The sequence below is a fragment of the Abrus precatorius genome, unplaced genomic scaffold, assembly GCF_003935025.1.
Source record: "Abrus precatorius isolate BTA unplaced genomic scaffold, Abrus_2018 Scaffold11, whole genome shotgun sequence".
NCBI lineage: Eukaryota > Viridiplantae > Streptophyta > Magnoliopsida > Fabales > Fabaceae > Abrus > Abrus precatorius.
The window spans coordinates 14,329,364-14,346,288 of record NW_020874303.1 but is presented as its reverse complement, the minus strand read 5'-3'; the positions used below and the strand labels follow the sequence as shown (position 1 = coordinate 14,346,288).

Below are 16,925 nucleotides of genomic sequence, written 5' to 3'. Positions count from 1 at the left end.
CTCCTCCTCTAAATTAGGGTAACTCAGAAAGCAAGAATTGACCTTAATATCCCACACAAATTAAGCAATTTACATAGGCTCCAATCTCTCATTCTCAAGATTACGTAACCTTAGAAATTAACTTAGGATTAAGCAAACTAAGTTAAGAATTTCATTTAAACGAATTAGGGTTAATTAAGCAATATCTCCTCATTCAACCATTAATTCAATTCAAGGAGTTGAGAAATGAAAATTCATGAAGAAAAGGGAATTATATTGACATTCATACCCAGGGATTCAAGAATCCATGAACTCACTAAGAATTACAAGAAAGTTTAGCCCTCCATAGGGATGGGTCTTACAAATTCAGGATGGAAACAAAGGGAAATCAATATCATAATGCAAGAATTAAAGGAAAATGAAGAGAAATTGTAAATCAAACCCTAAGATTGGCCTTGACTGTCACCCAAGGATCCTAAGCTCTGTAAAATGCTCCCAAAGTGGCAAAAGAATCTAAAGTTCTGTAAAAAGCTCCGTACCTAATTTCTCAAATCCTATTTATAGTGTAGAAATTTTTACCCAAAGTAACTATTATAGTTTCATAGTGATGACGCACAACACTCCATAGTGTTTACGTGCACTCCATAGTGTTTATACGCAACACTATTGATTTGGGTCTCTTTGGAGTTGTCACTTTGGCTTCATAGTGATAACGCGCAACACTGCAGAGTGGTTACTCTCCCTTCATAGTGTTTATGTGCAGGTCCTGTGTTTTTGGCCTCTTTAGAGTTGTCACTTTGGCATCAGAGTGATAACTTTAGCTGCTCCAAAGTGTCTACTATGATTCCATAGTAGCTACACGCAAGTCTTATGCTTTTTGGCCTCTCTGGAGTTGTCACTATGAGTTCATAGTGATCACTTTGATCTGCCCTTCTGGATCTAGCTTGTTGTAGTGTTCACTCTAGACTCCAAAGTGATCACTTTCATCTCAAACTTTCTCAAATGCTAAAAATCCATGGAATAAGTCTAGAAACTCCTGCACAATTATTCAAATGATCAAAATTACAAACTATATCTATGTAAATCAATGTAATTTAAAGAAAAATTAAGAAACCTATGATAAATTACAAACTATATAGTATATTTGAAAATTATAAAATTGTCTAAACTAGAAACGTATATAATTGCACATAAAATATTTCAATTTAAAAATAAAAAATATTATAATATTCTAAATAAGAAACTCATGCAATCACACAAATTTAATCTTCTTCTTAACAATAACCAACTTAAGATATCCTATGTTGTAGTGCTAACTCGTACTTAATTTCTTTGAAAATTGATATCTAAAAAAAGTATTAAATGTAGTATTTGTGTTTTTTCAATTTTCCTTTGTTAGAAGTGGTCGGATTTATCATAGTATGTCACTATTATTTTTTATGTTTCTCTTATTTAGCAAGACACTTGGTAATTGTTTCAAAGTAGTATTTTGAGAAATGAGGTGCTTGTAAACTTCTGAAGCACTCAAAAGTTGGAGCTCATGGATGCTTGACTCGTAAGGCTAAACTAGGCGAGCGCGATGAGTGCTTTTCTTGGAGAATGAGTCTACCCTCATCTCTCAATATTAGCCCCCTTCTTGTAAGAGGTTGATTAATGTTCTAAGATGCAAACTATACCTAGGGGCAACCGCTACATTCTTTTCAAGGCAAAAAACGCCCTTACTAGAATAAAGTGCACCTGAAAGCCCTCAAAGACAAATACTATTTAAGTTCTCTTTTGCAAAAATGCTCTCTCAACTTTGCCTAACTATCATTCTTTCGCTCAGGCATGCTAAGGGACACTCTTCAAATATGCTTCCTTGTGTTCTGTAGCATCCATAAATCGTGAAGTTTCATCCTTTGTCTTTATGTTACGCTTAGGTCTGTGAGCTTAGAAAGCGTGGGGAGGTTTCTTTGGAAGAGGTCCTTTACAAAGCTCCTCCACTCTCTTTCTCTATTATCTAGGGAAAGTTCTTAGACCTCTAAATTACCAAAATATCATAGAGAAGAAGTTCCTCTTTTGTCTTTACCATTTCTTCCTTATATAGTTGTCCCTTGCTTTCCATCTAATACGTTTAACCATTTTCGGCTATTGTTTCTTTATGTAGTCATTTCATTTTTCCCATTTTTGGACATCACAGTTGCAAAGCTAAGAGTTGAGGCATCATGTCTTTATTCTTAGGAAAGGTCCCCTTGCATGTCCTATCCTTATAGGAGGCTGTTCCCTAACATTCGTACTCAAGGGATGCTTACTGCACCAATCTTTACTCAGTGGTTTAAGGCTTTGCCTTATTACCCTTTGTCTTGCTATGGAAGCCTATTTTTTCCCTTAAGCCTCCACGCTTTTGTAGCATCAACCCCATGAGTATTTGTTGTCTAGGTCACTTGCTCATAATCGCATACCCTTAAGGGCACCCAACAAAGGTTCACCTTCAACCCAACGCTCCACCTTTCAGCCTTTCCCTTTATTTGCCCTTGAATCTCTTTTTTTTTTTTGGGTTATTCAAAGATTCTATTTTTAAATTTTCAGCTTTGCCCTTATTGTTTTTATTAGGTTCCCAATAGTAATAAGGCTATTCAAACTCCATTTTGCACTAATGATATTATGAGTAATTTTGATTAGTGTGAAATAGTAGGAAGTCAAATTAAAGCATTTTAATAATGATTATTCATTAGAGTCAATTTGGAAAATTTTCATATTGGTATAGTTGTAAACCATTTTCATAATTAATTCTCCTACTCACCAACACTATAATTTTTCATGTCTATTAATTATTTCATTAGACATCAACATTATCATATATTTGATAATTTTTTTCTAAAATAGTGAGAAGAGTTATCCCTTTTTCTTTTTTTTTTCCAAAAGGCCACTTAGAAGATACTTAGAGATACTCCTCTCGATAGTGATTCAAATTATCAAAACCTGTTCCACTAACACAAAAGTTCATTATGTTCATGTGTACTCTACTCATTAATTATAGGATTATTCTCATGAAAAATTAAATCAAGATCACTAATTTTCAAAGAGAATTTAGATCTTTCTTTCTTTTGTCATTGTTTAATCCAATCAAGATATAATACATGCAAACTAGTTGTTCATAGAAAAAAATCATTGTTAAGATAAAATACAAATACATTAAAATATATCACAAGACAAAATATAGCTCAAAGAAAGTAAGCTATCAAAGTGAAGTCAATAAAATAATGCATTCTTTTAGGCAAAATGCACAAACCAAGATCATTATCTAAGTCAAAACCTTTGGTGAGTTAATCTATGAGTGCACACTAAACTCAAAATATGTTCTTTTTAGGCAAACAAATCTCTCAACCTGGCATATTATTCAACAATTCTATACATTTTTAACTTTTAACCAAAACATACCACCACCTTCTTTGGGCAGGTAATTGCATGAAAGGATAAAAAAGCATTCATCAAATTATAAGAAAATCTTTGAGAAAACAACTTGTACCAATCTATGAAAACTCTTATACAGGAATCAATTTTCTCTTGCCTAACTTATGACTCAACCAATAAACAAATGCATAAAAAAAATTCTTACTAGTCATTCTTCAATTATGTTTTTCACTTAAATAGTAATTATATATTAAAATATTTTAATATTAAATTATAACTAAATATCAACCAAAAATTTGTCACATAGAATCAAATAAAAATATTTGACACAACAATGTTTAAGAAGACTATTAAAATCAAATTAACAAAATTTTAAAAATAATAATAATGAATTAAAATACATAGTAAAGGAAATGCATAGTTTCAACCAATATAAGCTATTATAATGAGGTCAACATAATTACACTAAGATCACAATTAAGGTTAGAACCTCAAATAAGTTACTTTAATAAGTATACAATGGGTTTAAAGTTCTAACTCTAGTTCCCTCTTGTTATGGGTTTTTGAATTTTTGCCTAAATTCTAATCCAAACTAATACTTACAAATATCCAAGTTCAAACAAATAGATGATTTAAATTAATTATTAAACTTACTTATTATGCACATCATTTGAATTATGAATGAACCTATTTTGATTAAAAATAAAATAATTAATTCCAATGCACAAAGAATTAGGTCATTCTAAGAGTGAGTCCTATAGCAATATTCTTCCTTTTATTGTAACATCCTCTTTTTATTTTTCGGTAAATTATGTTTTGTTCAATATTAAATAGTATTAGAGTGCACTTAGAAGAGAGTATAGAAGATTTTTGGAAAAAATTTGGTGCAAGACTTCTCGCTCAATCGAGACAGACATTTAAGCCTGGGCGTTCTGGAGCAATCTTGCTTAAGCGAGGTAAGCCTCACTTAAGTGAGAAGAGATAGGGTTGCCTCAACTGTCCTCTCGGTCAGGCGAGATGGAAAGCTCGCGCAAGCGAGATAGAGCTCGCTTTGGTGAGGCATTGTAGAGAAATATGGAACTCTCTGGACCCGTCCTCGCTCAAGCGAGGATATAAAAAAAACCATTGTCTGATTAGCTTACTCAAGTGAGAAAGAGCTCGCTCAAGCGAGAGCTCGCTCGCTTAAGCTAGATTGCGCGGATTTAAAGGGTATTTAAGGACTTCTTCGTTGAGAAATTTCACTTCTCACCAAAATCAATTCTCTTCCTCTGATATCTCTCTATTGTCTCCCTTTCCTATCCTAGAGAAAACCTGTAATACTTCTGTATATTTGCTAAATCAAAGCTTTAATGTCTGTTCTTCTTGAATTTGAAAACAAATCTAGTTCTCGAGAAGTTTTACTGATTGAAGCATGAAGTTTCTCTTAGTGCTCAAGAAAAACTTAGTGTTTTGATTCATTTTCAGGTAAGTAGAGTATTCTCATGCCTTAATCTTAATTTTATATGTAAGAACTCGATAAGAATTGAAGTAACCTATTTTAGTAAAAATTGATGAGATTTATATGAAATCATAAGGTAAAGTGAATTTTGGGTATAAGGAAAGGTCCTGAGTTTTATTTGAAATTATTGGAATTAGTTTATTAGCAAAATACATGAGTTAAGTGATGAAAGATAGAGAATATTGAACTCTAGGTTAGGAGACCCTATTGGAACTGAGAAAATATGACATTTAGTTAAGTATTATGAGCCTACTTGATTTGGGCTGAGTTCGAGGGTGTTTGACCCCTAGCGTATTTTTTTGTGATAAGATGTTATTGTCTTATTAATATTTTGCTGAAATATTATGAATATGCTGATTGTGTGAAATTGGTATTAATGTGTTATTATATGATAAATGTGTAATGAAGTAATATAACATGGTAAATGTGCTGAATTGCATGATAATGTGGTATGGTTTGGGTTGATGTACTGAAATAAAGGAATTTGAGGATTATATGAATATAATGAAGTTTAGGGAATACTAAGAAGAAGAAATGTATTAATGTCTAAATCAGAATTTGGTTGATATAGATATGAATTACTAAATATGTTTTGAGGGATTTAATAATGAGAAAAGGGAATGAAAATGATAACAATGAATAGAAGTGTATGAAGTTGATTTCTAGAAACTGTGTGATATGGAAAGTGATGGATATATGTGATGGAAGGAAAATTAAAATACTAGTACATAAGCTACAAATACACAGATTGATGCGATTATGATATTTAAGTTGTAGTATATCGACGGGTGAGATTATAACTTATATGTTGTAATACGTCGATTAATGTAGTTGCTACATATGTATTAGAATAGTATAATGTGATATGCTACAATTGAGATATGGTATGGATAGTTCAGGGATACATGGGAGATATAGGGTCTGGAGTTGATTGTGTAAATTTGGAGGGAATGAAAGTGGTAAATGCAGTTCACTAATGTGTACACGTTGTAAAAGTGGGAATGTTTGGAAGGCCATGAACACACATTGTATCCGTGTGTGGTTTGGCTCACCAAGAACTATCTATGTTATGTAAGTCCTTCGTAATTAGAGAGAGTATGTTGGCAGCGATTAAGGGGCCCGAGAGTATCTAGAGTACTGTTGATTAAATGAAATATTTGGATAAAAATGAATAAAGTGGCAAAATATTATGAATTGAATGATGATATCTAGTTAAGTGTAAAGTGACATGGCATGAAATTATGGATCAGATGACATTTGACTAAGTGTAAATTGATATGTTTCTATCTCTTATGATTGTCTGTTTAATTGAAAAGTTAAGTCTAGAGAAAATTGATGGATTAATTATTTCTTAAAATAATAGAAATTTAGTAATATATTGAAATTAATATGATAAAGAGGAATGAATTTAATAATTAAGTTATATTATTATACAATGGGAAATAGATGTTAATTAGTTAAATGAAGATTGAATTGGTTAGAATTGGTATATATTTGACTTATTATATGCAGATTTTGAAAATAATATATGCATTGTTCCTTTATGTTTTTGTTTAAGATTTAGTGGGCAAGGGATGCTCACCCTTACAACTATTTTTTAGGTAAAGAAGGTCTGTCGTTCTAGGGTCATACCCGCAAGGAGTGATAAGAAGAGAATTGCTCTGAAGAATTTAATTTATATAATGGAGACTTGTAACGATATTAGTAAATATTCCCTATTCAAAGTCAATTACCTTATGTAATTATATTGATGAAAGTTTTAATTTGAAGTTAAAGCATTTTGATAAATTTGTTGAGAATAATTATTAATATGATAGTTTAGATTGTTTTAAAATTGAGATTTGAGAGTTTTGAAATGTAAATATGAGGTTTAAATTTTTCACCTTTTCTTCAAATTAGAATTTAAGTATTTAGAAACATTTTCTTCATTCATCTATCTTTTATCCGTTTCATTAAAATAATTTGTAACATTTCCATACTTTTATAAAAGAAAATAGATTAACGAGAGAAGGTTGTTACATTTATTACCAGCTAATTTTTTGTGACCTATTTATTTTGATCCTCCCATTCTTATTGTCAACATTATCTTGCTTTTTCTCTTCCTTATCACTGTAATTCCTTCTTTTAATCATGAGTTAATCTTTATGTAATGATAAGAATCTTTCACATTTGGCTCTTCATGATTAGTGATGGTTGAATGTAGTTGGCTACCATTATTATTTATTTTTTCCCATCATTGATCCTTGATCAACCATGCAAAACTTTGTAGTATTCTTGTGATTTTGTTCATTATCAATTGAAGAGGATTGTACAATAGCCTTAAATGGTTTAGTAGAACAATTTTAGGTCATATGCCCTGATAAATCCAGACTTTTAGTAGAATTATAGTTAGATTTTTAGGATAATTTGGTGTGAGTTAATACTTAGAGAAATAAAATCCACATGAAATAGATAACTTTGCATAAAATTTCAATTTGTTTATAGCAAGCCAAATTGTTTGTAATAAAGAGTTTTTATTCAATTTTGGTGTGTGTTGTTTTGCAAGAATTTTAAAGCAAGATTGCATGAGTTTGAGGCTTAAAGAATAAATAAGACCTTTTGTGTAACTATTTTTGTCTCTCAAAGTGACTACACTCAATGAGCAAGGAAGGATATCTACTGCACGTAACTACTTTCAGCAATAAAAGTGATCACTCCACAGCACAATAGAAAAGGACTTGTTGCGCATAATCACTTTTAGTAGTAAAAGTGATCACTCCAAAAACACAAAATAAGAGACTTGCTATACATACCCACTCTAGGTGATAAAAGTGATCACTCTAGAGGCATGAGAAATAATTGTTGTTGCATGTAGTCACTATCGGTGACAAGAATGATCATTCTAAAGGCACGGGAAACATATAAATGGCTCAAACTACACATTTTAGGAAGTTTTTTTTTCTCACTTTACATCATCACATTCTTTGAAAGACAAAGAGAGAGATCTGGGAGCGATTCTAAAGACTCATTTCAAGTGTAAACAGGCTTGAGTTTTAGATTTGATGGAGTTCTTCATCTCTTTTTCTTTTACTCTTTCTTTCTCTCTCTTCCATTATGTTTTGCTAATTTCCTTAATTAGGGATTAATAAATCCTTTTCTGATGTTGTAATATGGTTGTTATTCTGAGTTCTTAGATTTTGATTATATTAAACATTCATCCCTTTTCTTAATGCAATTCTTGAATTAGCTACTCAATTGGATTATTTCTAAAGTGTTTGCATAAATGAAAATTGAGTGAATAACTCTAATTTAAGATTAATGTCAAGATTCTTGAGATCTTAGGAATAAGATTTGATAATCTTGTGGTTTGTTGAATTCTTAGTCCTCATGCAATATTTGATTAATTCATACCTAGGGAATTAAGGTAATTAATTAGATATTAGAATCACTGAATCAAGGAATTGAACTTTGATTAAATTAGAAAATATGATCATCAATCAAACAAAGAGTCCAGGGATTTAGAATATAATCAAGCTTGCAATTGAAGATTAGGTGAAATTAATCTTAACTTCCTTTCATTAGTGAATTTATGTCAACTTGCACTTTACTATTTGAATCTTATCTCATTTGCTGCATTATATATTTTAGTTCTTAAATTTTCAGCCTTTCAATTAGCTCAAATGGTTTGTAAATCTTGTGAATTGATGATTGATGCATCAGTCACTATAAACAATACTTAAAACTCACATTTTTATCTTTTATTACTTACTACAATCACCTAGTTCATTTGCTAGTTAAGATTATAGACAACATGACCTAGCATCCATAAAAGGAATATATAATATGTACACCTTTATATTATACATTATACTAATGGCCATTGAGACCAACCATACCAATCATAGGCTTGGATATATCTAATTCTATATAAACACATGCAAAATGACCTTTACTAACATTGAAAGTGTTAATATTAATATTCTTTAGCCCTCTAATTATAAAAGCAAGGGCGAATAAAAAATGCCAAATTAAGGCTTAGAAATTTAACCCAAATATGAGGTTTTTTCTTTTCCACAAGTCGCCAAAGAAAAGCAAATTGAAGAGAATAAGTTTGGATTGATAAGTAATTATTATTAATCATATAAGGATCGTCATCCATCAATTTCAATTTGTCATGCAACCAAAAAGGTATCAAACTATGATTATCAATTATTATAGTATTTTATCGCTTAAATGTACCATAAGATTTAACTTATTACCACCACTAAATAATATATTTGTTAAATTTTGTCGCCATGTTAATATTGAGAAGGCATCATATGATTACATATAAACTTGTAACAAAAAGATGCAATATCCTTGCATTCTATAACGTCCCGAATTTTGTAATATAAATTATTGTTATTTATATAAATCTAAATGCATATATATATATATATATATACGTGTGTTGATTCGCTTGATAATAATGTTTATGTGTATTAAGTATATGGATATGTTTATTGTGTGTATGCATGACTGGATAGGGCTAAAATGGGCTAAGTGCCTAAGTGCAGAACGTGATACTGGACTGTTCTCGCTGCAGCGAGAGAGCCCTGGGAGGAAGGACTGAAACTGTCACCTTCTCGCTGTAGCGAGAGACGTCTCGCTAGAGCGAGAATCCGACAGTTTGGGGTGCATTTCTGGGTCCAGTCTCGCTGTAACGAGATTCTGCAAAAACTAGGGTGCAGTTTCATCTTATATTCTCCAAAGCCATTCGGGAGCTTGATTGAAGGTTGAATCCGTGTGGGGAACGCTTGGAGGTGAGTTTTAATGGTTAGGGTTCCGTTTCTCATCCCCATTTCTATGTTTCTTGGTTTCTTGGAGTTCTCGTGGAGTTATTCCATGTGTTTTAGGCCGAAATCTATGTAGGGAGCACGTCCGTGGTCGAATCCGAGTGTGGGTCTTCAATCTAAGGTAAAGGGAGACTCTACCCTATCTCAATGTATTGTAGTTCTTGTGTGTTTTGATGATTAATGCAATGTGTCTGAGATAGAAGATAGATATTGTGTGTTTGATGGAAATTGATATGCAATGTGATGTGTGATAGAATAATTGGACCCCGTGTGGGTGATTGTGTGTGATGGAATGTCATTGATTGGTGAATTAATGATATTGTGAATAAATGTGAGCTATGTGCCGTGTAATGTGAAATGAATGTGGGCTATGTGCCGTGTAATGTGAAATGAATGTGGGCCTAGTGTCGTGTATTTGAGTGCCATGTAGGCTGTGTACCGTGTGTAAGCATGACTATTGCATGCGTGAATGAAATATGTGTGAATGGGCATGTTAGCGCCATTATAATGTGCTGTGAATGGTTCAGCGATACACTGGAGATGTGGGAGATGAGGACGGTAGAAATACCTTGGGGAAGAGGGAGTGGTGGTGACACCGACTGCGGAATGGGTGCACCACGGGCCACACACTCTCTTCTTGACTAGACCTCTGACTACTATCTTTGCTGAGCGACCCGTGACTGCCCACGTGGTATCCGTGAGGCGGAGGTAACCGACGACCATTCATAGTGGAAATATGTGATCACAGTGCTGCAGTGGATGTGGCTGGCGTACATATGCATGGGTTTATGAATTATACTTATGGATGTGAAATGTTGCTTGTGATTGTGTTTGTTTAAGGTATTGGGAATGTGCTGTAAGTGAGACTCTATGTTTGATTGTGTTTTGGTAGCGTAGAGTACTCACCCTTACATTCATTTTTCAGGTAATCAAGAAGATCAGCACCGGGCTCAGTGAAGGGGTGGATGGAACTGCTATAGGACTTAGGATATTATTTTGGAAAACTATTGTATTAGAATAAGTCCTGTAGCAACTGTTTGATATAATTTGTAACCCCTTTCTTTATTTGAAATGGTTGATGAAACTTGAATTAAAATAGAAATTTTAATTTTTCAAAAATTTGTGAAATTTCTTATTTATTGAAAAATTAAATTTAAGGTGTTACACATTCATTAGAATTACCTATCAATCCTCCACTATTTGGTGGTTTTTCATGTGGCTCTTCAAAAACTTTGTATCAAAGACAAAATTTTTATCTCTGCAACTTAGTTTAGAATATTCAATAACATTATATTTATTACTATCACGTCTCTTTTTGTAAAGAATCGATGACATTCAGCACTACCATTTCTAATTCATTTATCCATTTATTGGATATTATATACATGAATCCAAAAGTATAAACTTTTCAAAAAAATTAAACCTTAACATTCACATTAAAAAAATAACAAAGCTCCTTGGATATTTTCATATAACATCAAAATTTACATAAATTTATATATTTACAACAAATTGGTTCAGCGAGGAATCCAAAATACAAGTGTTTGATATATAATTATATTCTTTCGCAAATTAGTAACCCAACAGTCTAGACCTAATGTTCAAAATCTATACTAACAAAAATGATTAACACCATGATCTCCTAAAATGCTAACTCTAATGTCTCTGAGCCAGACCTTCCAACTTGATAAGTAGATGCATTTTCTGTAACTTCTACTCACATACCATCATACAATCATTGCAACACACATACCAATACAACAAAATGCAAATGTGAGCTTATAAAATTTACAATCATAATATAAAATATGAATATGTAAAGTGTTTTAAACAGCTAATATATTTTATAGCATTCAGTACAACAGATTAAATGAATGGATGCAACATGCTTAGCCTATTCCCAACCCAACTAATGCAATTGCAACGATTCAGTTCCATCTGATTTCACAGCCTAAGTAATCTAAAGGAATTGTTTTACGGTCTGGGAGCGACCCATCCCGGTATCTAGATCTAGACACAGCACAACTCAGCGTCATAATCAGCTCTAGAATGATTATGATGTAGCACAATGAAATTAACATATTACAGCACAACAAATTTTTATTTTTAGCTTCAACAATTCATCTATATATATATATATATATATATATATATATATATATATATATATATATATATATATATATATATATATATATATATATATATATATATATATTCACAGCAAAAACCAGCATTTCAATACACAGCACACAGTGAAACTAAGCAACTTAAAATATTAATTAAATATTCTAGCATATATTAGTACTTTCGGCTTATATGTCACAACATTCCAGCATGTTATATATATCACAACATTATAGCACATTATATTCCATCACGACTTTCTAAACACTTATCAGATAATAGAGAAATATACTTGACTATACAGGCTCTAGGTCCTAGCCCAAGGTTAACTCATACAGCTCACTATTCTCAGCTAGAATGATATGTTTTATATAAAAATCCCGGTCTCTATTAAATAAACTAGATAAAATCAGGTAAGTTTCCCTTACTTGGAATGAGTTTTCTTCATATCAACTCCTAGTAAGTCCCGAAGGAATAGATCAAGCGTTTAGGTATGGAATACGGTTCAAATGGCTCAGATCTACTCAGAACGACATGGTATAAGTCACTTGAGAAAGAGAGAGAAGAAACAAAGTAAAGATCGAAAAACTGAGTTCTGAGAACTCACCTAGATCTCGATGAGATAGAAGATCTCGCTTTGATCGGGAAGGAATTCAGATTCGAGAAGGTTTTTTCTAAGGATAAGAAGTGAGAGAACAGAGAGAAAATGAGAGAGAGAAGTTGTCTGATGAGAAAATGAAGTCTCTGGGCACTAAGGTCCCTTAAATACCCCTCCTGCTCGTGCGCTTTAGCTTAAGCAATCTAATCCTCGCTTAAGCGAGATCCGTTTCTCGCCTTGGCGAGCTCACCCTCACCTGGGCGAGAAAACCAGATAGTGGAACCTTTCAAATTTTTGCTATTCTCGCTTGAGTGAGTAACACGTCGCTTGAGCGAGCTACATTTCACCTGGGCAAGCAACATTCTCACTTGGGCGAGATTGTATCCAGAGAGCTACCTATTACTCTTGCGACTCCTTACTTGAGCGAGATCACCTCTCACCTGAATAAGATTTCTTCTTGCCTAGGCAAGGTTATAGCTGGGTAATCTTATCTGCTCTCGCTTGAGCGAGACACTCTACACTCAAACTTCAAATTTCTCTCTCGAGTTAAATACTACCAACTCTTAAGCATGCTTTCTAAATTATCTAGACACTTAGCACACTTAATAATCATTCTTCAGCTCACACTGCACTTTACACTCAACAACATCATTACATAATACAACAATTGCCCTGCTCCTCATCTGGCAATTACACAACTTTTATATTCCATATTCCAACATATAAACAATTCACATAATTCAAGTCTACACAACCCTAATCAATAGGCATAATAATAAATACATAAAATATATTATTTGGGAAAATAGTATCTGTTAAATATATTTAAATAAATTATTTAGGGAAATAGTATCCATGTAATTATGGTAATTAGGTAACCGTATATTTGTCCTTAATTTTGTAGCTATGATTACAATTCTCGTTATCAATATAAATATATATCACGTGATGTATTTGAGACACACAAAATTCCTCCCATGCCTTATTGTGTTTTCTCATCTTAACGTGATATCAGAACCTATTCAGTTTACATGTTGGGCTGCCTACAGATGTCTAGTCCTGTTGGGTCTACCCGTGCAGATGTCCAGTCTTGTAAATTTCACACATCAATTGTCCAATACTGGGTGTGAGGGTGGCGTGTTAAGATGTCCCACATTGGTTAGGAATAGAGCCGTAATACTCCTTATAAGGGCTACAAAAGTCCTCCTATTATAAGCTAACTTTTGGGAGTGAGTTAGGCTCAAGTTTCTTAACATAGTATCAAGAGCCTAACAAGGAGGAAATCCTAATTCATTCTTTTCCTATGGGCCCACTACTCATAGGTGTAATTTTTTTTTAGAAACCATGTCTGTCTCTAGTTTCTGTTTTTTTTTTCGGGCCACATTGTTTACTCTGACAAATTTCCGATCACACTATTCACTCTCCAATGACTTTTTTGACTATATTGTTCACTTCCAGTGACTTTCTCAACCGCACTGTTCACTGTTCAACGACTTTTTTTATTGTGTTGTTCACTCTCTGGCGAATTTCTGGCAGTAGTGTTCCTTGACGGCGACTTTTTCCGATCGTACTGTTCACACTGCTGACAACTTTTTGCCATTGATGTTTTGACTGGCTTCTCACTACCATTGCTACTATTTACCTTGTTTTACCACTGCTTGGTTGTGTTTCTCTCTCTTTTAGGTTGACCCATGGCAACTCCTACTCTTCTCGAACTTGCTCTAAAGCCTACTTCTACTGAGTCTGGTGTTCTACTAAGTCTGCTTCCACTTGCAACATCCCACCATCACTTTTCAATGATTTTCTTTGTTGGTATAGAGATCGTCAGGCCTCTAGTTCCATAACAGAACAGGTAATGCTTTTGTTGGTATTTTTCATTCCCCATCTCTTGGTCTATGGGTACTTGATTCAAGTGTCACTGATCATATTACTGGCAACAAATCCCTCTTTTTTCTATAAGTCGGCTCAGTCACACACTTAATTGTGTTATCTCCTTACTAAATATTATGTTTTTCTCCAAGACCAGACAACGAGGCAGATGATTGACACCAATTATGAGTCACATGGACTTTATCAACTCCAACCCCTTATACAAATTGGTTTGGCGGTGGACTCCCCTCTTCTTTCGCATACTAGGTTGGGAAATCTGAGTTTTCAGGAACTAAAATTATTGGTGCCAAGTCTCTCTCAGTTTTCTACACTTTCTTGTGAATCGTGTCAACTAGGAAAATATGTCCGTAGTTCCTTTTCGAGTCATGAAAATAAGCAAGTCACATCTCTGTTTAGTTTGGTTCATTTTGATGTTTGGGATCTAATAAGTCTATATTTAGGCCCTTTTTTATAGCCTATATATTCGTATTTGATCTTTATTTTATTTAGGTTTTATACTAATTTATATGTTAATTATGCAGTTTAGTATGAAGAGGCCACAAGTGAATTTTGTGTGCGTTTTGGGTCCAAATTGATGAAAGATCAGAGTTTTGCAGTAGTCAGCATGCCCAAACCCTTTCATCAAGCACAAGAGTGCTTCGAGCCCATGCACGGTCGTGCTTAAGGCCTTACACGACTGTGCTTATCTGTGGGGAAACCCAATTATGAAGAGCTTTTAGGATTTTCAAACCCTATAAAAGAGAGACCTCAGACATCCTATTAAGGATACTATTTTACATCTTGTCCTTTGCTCTTTGATACACCTTTCATCTCATCTCTCTTGCACTGGATCTTTGGCATACTCTTAGCAGAACTTAGAGCTTCAAGCGACCATACTTGAAGACTGAAAAATCATCTCATTCTAGTTTGCTTTTCTCTATGACTTTGTTTACAATTATTTTAATTATTTTCTTTAGCATGAGAAATTAAGTCCATAACTAGGGCTATAGGAACCATTGTTCATGAATTTATGGGATTTTGAGGTTTGAATCTATATTTGGTTTCCGTTTGTGATTAGCTTTCATCTTATTGCACATAATTGAATAATCCTAATTAATTATATTGTCAAGTGACCTTACCTCGATTAGTTAATCGATCTATAGGATAAAACTAGACAAAAGATTAGGTGGACCAAACCAATCTTTCTCTTCCAATCGTTATTAAATTAACAAGTTTATAGGTATTTTATACTTTCTTGAATTAATATCTTGCATGACCATTGAGGATGTTAGTTTAGAGAAAAGAATATTAATATTGCATGACTATTGGGTATTAATAATAATTGTATGAATGATTGGTAATTACAAGAAAATCAAACTTAGAATTAAATAGAAAAATAATATAAAGGATTAAATGAGAAAATCCATATGCCTTAAGTTCCTCTCCGATAAGTTCAACCAAGACGTACATTGTGTTCCTTACTTTTAGTTCTATAATTGATTTTATAAATTCGTTTTAATTAATCTCATATCTTTGAAGTTCAAACAATTAAATTAGAAAATTCTTAGTAATTCGAAAACAATCATTGTAGGATGATAATTCGAGAACTTAATTTAAGAATCCTTTATTACTTCTCGACAGATATACTTGTCCACCAAACAAGTTTTTGACACTGCTACTGGGGATTATTTTTTTTTCAAAATTAAGAAAATCTCATATTTAATTGATTTGAGCAATCCTTGTTTTATTTTATTTATTTATATTTTTTCTTTAATTTTAATTTTTTTATTTTCATTCTCTTTTTTTATTTATTTATTACTTTTGTTTTATTCTTTTTATTAATTTATAATTTTTTTTAGCGTATGTTCACTCATTCTAAGTGTTCTACAACTTGTTTATTTGATTTGGGAATTGAGAAAACAATGCGTAAATAAAGGACGAAAGTGAGAGAGCAAAGAATGGCAGAGGAAAGGAGATCAATTCAAGATTACATGATACCCACTACTAGAGACACTCCTGGAAGCATCGCGACCCCTAACGTGGAAGCCAACCATTTTGAATTCAAACCAGCACTCATAACCACGATCTAGAACTCCTTACAGTTTGGAGGCATGTCCAACAAAGACCCCAACATTCATCTAACAAAGTTCCTTCGACTGACTGACACTATCAAATACAACGGAGTCTCCAACAATGTCATTCGACTCTGTTTTTTTCCCTTTTCGGTATCTGAGAAGGAAAATGCATGGTTCGCCTCACTCCCAGCCAATTTCATCACAACTTGGGAGGATCTCACTCGACAATTCTTGGAAAAGTACTTTCCTCAATTAAAGTCTTTTAAGCTTATGACAAAGATATGTTACTTCCAATAATATGAAGCAGAATCCTTATTCGATGCATGTGAGTGATTTGAAGAACTCTTGAGAAAGTGTCCTCATAATGATTTTTCAACATAAAAACAAATATTGCATAAAATATAAAATTTTATAATTATTATAAAATTGATTGGCATCATACCTTTTCAAAATCTATAGGATATATAAACTAAAATCATATTTAATTTTACAATTAAATATGTCTTAATTCTTATACTAAAATTTACTTTCAGTTTATATAAAAAAAAATTATTTTAATCATTAATTAATTT

At 32.7% G+C, this 16,925-nt stretch overlaps 1 non-coding gene across 1 annotated transcript; it reads right to left on the bottom strand.

Moving 5' to 3' along the window:
• Positions 1 to 16,617: 16,617 nt before the first annotated feature.
• LOC113856688 lies at positions 16,618 to 16,724 on the bottom strand. The gene has a single exon (XR_003502919.1). It is a non-coding gene; the product is annotated as a small nucleolar RNA R71 (small nucleolar RNA).
• Between the last annotated feature and the right edge of the window lie 201 nt (positions 16,725 to 16,925).